The 7,854-nt window shown below is 36.7% G+C and overlaps 1 long non-coding RNA gene across 1 annotated transcript; it reads right to left on the minus strand.

The window, feature by feature from the left end:
- Positions 1 to 6,212: 6,212 nt before the first annotated feature.
- Positions 6,213 to 7,598, minus strand: LOC118481111. Its single transcript, XR_004864411.1, has 3 exons — positions 7,571 to 7,598; positions 6,813 to 6,900; positions 6,213 to 6,292 (listed from the first exon to the last, which is right to left on the minus strand). It is a non-coding gene; the product is annotated as an uncharacterized LOC118481111 (long non-coding RNA).
- Positions 7,599 to 7,854: the final 256 nt, after the last annotated feature.

Raw genomic sequence — 7,854 nt, forward strand, 5'->3', positions numbered from 1 at the left:
TTTGGTCGCAAACCGGTTGCAATTGCCCTGTTGCGACTGTTTTCCGACCGGAACTACAATCGGAGAAACACCCGTCGCAATTGCTCTATTCCGACCAAGTTGCAACTGCTGCTATCTTTTGCGACCCGGGTTTTGCGACTTTAATAATGGTCACAAATATTGCGACTGTTCCTGGTTTTGTGGGACTTCGGTTGCGACGGTCTTGACGCGACCGTATTCCGACCGCATGCCTTTTACAAACTGCGATCGTTTTCCGACCGCCTGTCTTTTACAAACAGCGACCATTTTCCGACCGCCTGTCTTTTGAAAAATTGCGACCGTTTTTGCGGTCGCAATTTCTATTTATTTTTTAAAAATTATTTTTATCCATTTTCTATTTTAACCTGCATATAATGTCAATTTTAAATTTTACATATTATCAAATTTTCACAATTATATAAAACATCCCACTTGAAACATCAAATACTAAAGTTATCATAACAAAATACATATTCAAAACAAAGTGTTTATACGTTTTGAAACCTAAGTCGATGATTATACGTTTTGAAACCTAAGTCGATGATTATGCGTTTTGAAACCTAGCTTTTAGCATCGCTTCAATGTTTGCCATCATTTCATTCATAGCCTCTTTCTCCGCCTTATCTTTCTCTTTTTCCACCAGCAATCCCGCAATAATCGCGTTCAACCTTTCAATCTAATAAAACCAATGCAAAGTGAAATATTAATGGCCAACCTTATACAATTATAGAATAAAGAGAAAAAATCAGTTTGACTTCTAAGGTCAAATAGCCTATTTTCAATAATATAAATACAAAAGTTAACATATTATTGACTTATTGACTGGTTGCATGAAAAAATAATGTCAATATTTGAGTTTAAACATGTTTAAACCAAACAACTTAAAAGAATAAACATACCTCTTGGTCTTGTTTGCCATGATGCTGAACGTTAAAATCATTCTTAAGATTGCTTAACCCATATACTTTACCTCTCTTCTTTCCCCCGGCAGCTCGGTACCACAATTCTTTGTCAAGTTCTCGGTGTTGGCTACTTTCCTCCCCATATTTTACCTACAAATACAACCTAATTTAACATACTTTGCAGTACCGAACCAATAATATAGATATAATAAAATTGTTATGTAACTTTTTATTATTTATAAAAAAACACCAGATAACTTGTTTCAACCCAGACCAGCAATGATATCTCTAAACTGGAAACCAACCACTGTAGTACACCAGAATATCACCTCAATCAAGCGTAAGGGGGTGTTTAGATAGTTGGGTCACTTTATATTCAACTCGTTACTCATTATCCGTTTTCCTATAGCACTTCTCCTTGGATATCTAACCAAAACTAACCAGCAGCCATAAACATGTTATTGACATAAGTCCATACACGTATATGATGATATTAACAGGAATAAAACATACAGAGCATAAAACAAAATCAATCGATTCCTGTTGTTGACTCTCAACGGATACTTGTTTATCAAATACTCTCAAGTCAAGTCTGAATAACAATTATACTCTCAACTCAGCACAGATATTTTGATTGTGGACCCAGTATTATTAGGTTTAATTTAGCTTGGGCTTGGGCTATCAAATTGGACTTGGGCTATCAAAGTGTACACAATTCACTATTTCAATTTTCATCATCAGTGATTCTTACTCACTTATAGAGGTGAACACAAAACCGGTTAACCGAACCGATTCGGAAAAATGACCTGAATCGAAATCCGTTCAAAACCGAAATTGTAGAAATCGGTTTGGTTTGGTTTGGTTTGGTATACAAAATTACAAACCGTAGGTTTGGGACCGGTTCTTATTCTCCACACCAAAAACCAAATCAAACTGGTTTGGAACGGGTAAGAAAACCAGTCCATTTGTACAATAAAATGTTATTTTATTAGATTTTTAAAAAATAAAAAAACAATTATTTTTATTCTATGATAGTTCAAAAACTATAAAAAAATATAAAATTTGTATTTTATGTTTTTTTAACTATTTTGTCGTAAAAGCAATTAAAAAATGCGCTTAAGAACAGGTTTGGAACCGAAACAAAACCAACCCAAAACTTAGAGTTAATAGCTAAAATGGTCCCTGAGGTTTGCTCATTTTTGCCAGTTTAGTCCAAAATCCAAAATTTTTAAATCTGGGTCCCTGAGGTTTGTATTTTGTTGTCATTTTAGTCCAAATTTCAAAACCCCCTTTTTAAGTGTTGAAACCTAATTGTTTTGTCTTTTTGTGCAGGGGCAATTTGGTCATTCTGATTTACCCTTTTAATAAATTAAAACAAAATTATATATATATATATATATATATAACTCTCTATCTCTCACTAAAACACAGTTCTCTCTCTCTCTCTACATAGATCCCCCATCCACAGATCACCACCGTTCACCACCGCCATCTAAATGCCAAGAATGTGACAAGGGTCATTGGAAGACTCTGGTCTGCCGCTCACTCAAATCCATCTTATGTTGGATCCTCGTCTCAAATTAGCAATGTTTCTTGCCCTAATCCGGATGTGCGACCCCCAATTTGTGCAGACATCAACTGTTCTTCTATTTCCCAACATATCCCTAAACCTAAAGCGGGTTCCCCTAAGAACTTATCAAAATCGAGCAGAGGTGAAGGGGCTAAATCGAGATCTGGAGATCCGGAACTCGATGCTGCTCGTGCTGCGGCCATTGCTCATGATGCTTTAATCCAACAGAAGTTTGATGAAGCCAGAGGTTATGTTCGCCCTACTCGATCTCGGTCTAAACAAAGTGGTGTCTAGATAGCTGGGTTTGGAGTCTGGTGCACGATGGTTCCGGTGGAAGCCCGGCTATGATGACGAAGATGATGGTAGCGGCGATGCTGTAGGTTTGTTATTGTTGTTGTTCATCGAATGAATAAAGATTTGAATCAAAACCAAAAGTTGTGGTGGTGGAGTTCCTGGATCTGATCATCACCGGCGTGTCGACCTCCGGATACCGGGCTTCGTACATCCGGCAGTCGGAGTTTGCGAGTGATGTCGTTGTTGACATCGGTGAATGTGGTGGTGGAGTTTCAGGGTTTTAGGTTTTGGGGGTTTCGATTTGAGAGTGAAGGTGGATGAACAGATCGAGAGAGAGAGAGAGAGAGAGAGAGAGAGTACAGAGACTTTATAGAGAGAGATGTGTTTTTTAGGTTTTTTTATTTGTTATAATAACTTATAAAATGACTAAAATGCCCCTGCACAAAAGGACAAAACAATCAGCATTCAACAGTTAAAATAGGGGATTTTTGGATTTTGGACTAAAATGGCAACAAAATGCAAACCTCAAGGACCCAGATTTAAAAATTTTGGATTTTGGACTAAAGTGGCAAAAGTGAGCAAACCTCAGGGACCATTATGGCTATTAACTCCAAAACTTATCTTAAAAATCGGCCATAAAAACTGGCCAAAACGGGGCAAGACCACTTTAGGCCAAAACCCCAATTTTTTCACCAGAAAGTTCTCTAGTTAATTTTACAACTGTTAATTTATCCTTAGACATTAGTTATAACTGTTGGAATATTCGTTTGGCATCAAATGTTTTTATTATTAAAACACTACTATAAGTGAAATTATGTAATGATGTGATTATAACATTGAGTAAGAAACTTACCCAAGTCTCATGTGCCCTATCATCAACCCATGCCGATTTTTTTCTTGTACATTCCCTTCTAATTCAACGCCCTCCAAATCAACGTCCTCCAAATCAACGTTCTCAACTACCGAACTGCTAGAATCAAGGTCTTTATCAAACGGCCTACTTCCTTTTCTGAGATGTGTTTGTTTCCACATCTCTGAGTGTGACGGTTCATGCCCAATTATCTCAGCCTACAAAGTTAGTATTTATAAGTTAACAAATAATGGTATATTTATCGGTTAAAGATAACGATTAACAACGTTTACCAGTTTTCTTTTGGCAGTCACATAGGTTTGTGACCCGAGGGTATGTTTGCCCCCTTTTGATTCAGTTCTGATTTTTTTGTTTCTTTTAGACTTCGCTTTCCATTCGGGTGTGTTCCAGATCTTAATCATTTGTTTCCATGTCTCTGTTTTGATCCATGGTGGTTTAAAATCAGTAAGAACAGACATATCGTCTTCGACTAGTACATCTTTACTTCTCGCCGTTTCTTTAGCTTGATCTCGTACCCTACACAACAAATCCGGAATTTTACCAGCAATGCACCGCTCCCAGCAACTATATATTTCACCATTCCATTTCTCCTCCCACTGAAAATAACACTACAATAAAAGAAATTTTTAAGAAACATACAAAAGGGTTTAAGTACACACATGGAATCTGATGTAGTGCGTGGTACGATAAATGAAGATCAAACACGTTGATTCTACGAATACCCGTGTAGTTCTTCCCCAACCCCCAAATTGCAACCCAAAGGGCACAGAATTTGAAGTGAAAAATTGAGTATTTTCAAAATTCAAGTCTGATCATTCATATTACTAGAGGAACATATAAATAGAAACTGAAATTCGAAATAGGCCTAAAAAAGACAACGGGCCAAACACATGGCCTAAAACAAAAAGCCCAAAATAGTTCAAAAAACATAAAAATGCAAATAAGTAATAGAAATAAGCATTTTTTTGGCCCGGCCGATGGCCCAAACCGCCATAGGCCGTTTGCAGCAAGATGGAGCTCGTTCTCACGTTCGAATCGCCTGGTCGCACGTCCAAAACGGACCCCCGTAGCCCAAGTTAGAGCCATTTTAGTGAAGCCCCTTTTGTTACGCGGTCTTGGGCCTCCAAATACAAAATAGCCCGTTCCTCCACACTTGGGCCCGCATCAGAATCGTTCAAACAACCGCTTTTTGTCCTCATTAGGAACATCTTTCCAACTTTCCCATGGACCGGACCACATACCCTTTAGGTTTACTCCAATAATCCGCGTAGCCGTTATTTGATTGCTAAATCTATAAAGCAATAAATGAAAACCACATTAGTATCATTTTTATATCCACATAAAGGAACAATATTAATGTATGTGTACTTACTCTCCATCTATAATATAGATCCACTCACGGTTCACTGGTTCAGGTACTTGGACTTGGGAAGAGCCTCCCCGCTTCGTAGAAGCAACACGACACGAAGACTGTAACACCCGTTCTTATAAATCAAGGTTTAACGTATATTTTGCGAAAATAATCATGTAATTTAAAATTACATATACATCGGAAATACGGGTTTGTTAAAAACTTTTACAATTTAAGTGATAAACATAATGTGATTTAATTCGCCGTTTAGAATAACGACAAAACAACGTTGCGGAAGCTTTGTTTAACGTGTGTTCGGTTCTTGCTCGATGCTCGATCTTCATCCGGGACTCCCGACATTCACCTGTGATCAAAACCAACTTAAAGGTCAGTTTTGATAATTAATTAACTAATACAATGGGGAAATTAGGAAAATCCAACATGGATATCTTAAACCCAAAACAAAAACTCATTTCTAACCTCCACCGTAACTTACGGTAGCACCGTAAGTTACGGTGGCCTCTGTGTTTCAATTATTCAACCGTACAACAGTAGGCATTTACCGTAACCAAATTATGTCCACCGTAACTTACGGTGGCACCGTAAGTTATGGTGGCCCCTGTATTCCATCTTTCTATTTTGCCGTTTTTGACACGAAAACTTTAGTATCTTTCAATTTGCTCGTCCGTTTAACCTACCGTTTCTTCCTACGTGTTTGTAATTTGATTCTCCATCATATGGAGTTAAAATCTAACATCCGGTTTAACAAAATTTCAGACTTTTAAGTCTTTGGCTTATTACCCTTTTTGCCAACTTTTGACCCGTTCGTGATTTCATCATCAAACTTGTGTATTTGACCTTTATATCTCATATATTTCTTCAACTTAATGTTATCTACCATACTAGATTATAATCCCCGGTTTATTACACAAATTAAACTCGTTTTCGTTTGTATGCTTATTTTGACCCGTTAAGGGTATTTATGCACTAAGGTCCCATAACATCCCTTTTATACTTATCTTAAGGATTTAATCTACCAAATCACTTATTTCCAACAACCTTTAAAGGTCGTTTGCCCGGTTTACCCATCAAGGGCATTTTAGTCAACTTTAGCCCCTCATTTACGACGAAGGGCATTTGCTACTTAATTGACCCCAAAAATGTATGTTTAACTACAATCGTATTTATACGTACCTGGCTCGAGTCAACCTAGTGACCCGTTTCGACACCTTGCTTTTATTACCGATATTCTATGGCGACGCAATTATCCCAATTACTATTCGCTCCTGTAACACATGACTTGACCACCACATTAGTTGATTTTGTCAAATGACGTTATTCCCACGATTTGACCCGTTCGGTCTATATAACCCAACATTTTCATATGTAACAAAAACATGGTTCTTAATTACCAATCACACATCCGAACCATTTCGGGTTTTCTCACTAGATCCCTTTCTTTCTAAAGTCAATTTCCTATATTTTTGACCCATTCGGCTTATGCTATGGGTGTCCTTTGAAACTTATTTTACTTTAGTCAATACTTGACTAAATTTCCATTTTTACCCATTTTCCATTACTAGTTACGCTATAAGGTAACTTTAAGAAAACTCTTAAACTATTAACCAATTCATGACTAGTTTACCATTTTGCCTCTTTCACCATTAATCATGGTTTAAAACGTTTCTATTCGTTCCAACCCAATTCGTTTCGTGTTGGAACCCATAATTCGAACCAAATCCTTTGTTGTATTTATCGCCTATAAAATAAACACGTATACTACAAGTAGGTGTAAGTTTTACTTACCTTGCATCCGAAACATGCTTTTACTTCTTATTTACTTCGTTTGACCCGCTTCCTTTCCAAGCCTCCACCTAGCTTGTCAAGCGTCAAACTATCATCATAATTCGTAAGACGGTTAGTTTAGTCATTATCACATACGACTATTCCACCTTACAAACTCTATGTCGGAACTACTATCCGACTTCAATATTGGTTTATTTGACTTTCGATAGTCAACTAACTTCAATCATATTACACGCACAATAAGTTCAATCAACATCACGTTTAGAACCCATATTATTTCGTATTACACGTAGTTAGTCGAGTTAGCCAATTACGCGTTTCTTTCATAATTTCATTATGTCAACATTCATTTGGGCATTTTAACAAACACCTAATGTGCATAATATTACTTATTTACTAACTAATTCATAACTAGTTATCTTTACCAAGATTTATACCACAATTCAAACCTCTATGTTTAGTGTTCATGAACTACACATCATATTTCCAGAAATCAGTTTCTAAGCACCAATTTACACTAGATTAGCATCCTACATCCTTGTGTTTATCATTTTCTCATAAAACCCATGAATTACCTTCAATGTGTTCATGAAATTTTTCAGAATTTAGCCATGATTTTACATGTTTTTGTCTAGGTTTTACTCCTAGACACCATATCAACCCTAGTCTACCCAAATAGCTAACATGCAACATAAATTTTCAGATTTCCCAATTTCATGAGAAATTCAAACAGAGAATTAACACCAAATTTTACATACCTTGTAACCCCCTTGTGATGAGGATCACGAATCTATATATGTTTAGATTTTGATTTGGGACAAGAATTGACCTTCAATCTGGTTGTTTTGTGAATGTTTAAGGTTTAGATGGAGCCTGGGGGTCGCCCCTGATGTTGGTCGATTTCCACAAAACACAGACAATTGTGTTTTGTGTTTTATTTTGTTATTTCTATACAATAGTTTTCATTTAGACACATATGGTCCCTCATTTTTCACTCTTAATTCTTTTGAACTCCTAACTACTCATAAGTGACTAACTAACT

This window comes from Helianthus annuus, chromosome 1, assembly GCF_002127325.2.
Source record: "Helianthus annuus cultivar XRQ/B chromosome 1, HanXRQr2.0-SUNRISE, whole genome shotgun sequence".
In the NCBI taxonomy this organism is placed as follows: Eukaryota; Viridiplantae; Streptophyta; class Magnoliopsida; order Asterales; family Asteraceae; genus Helianthus; species Helianthus annuus.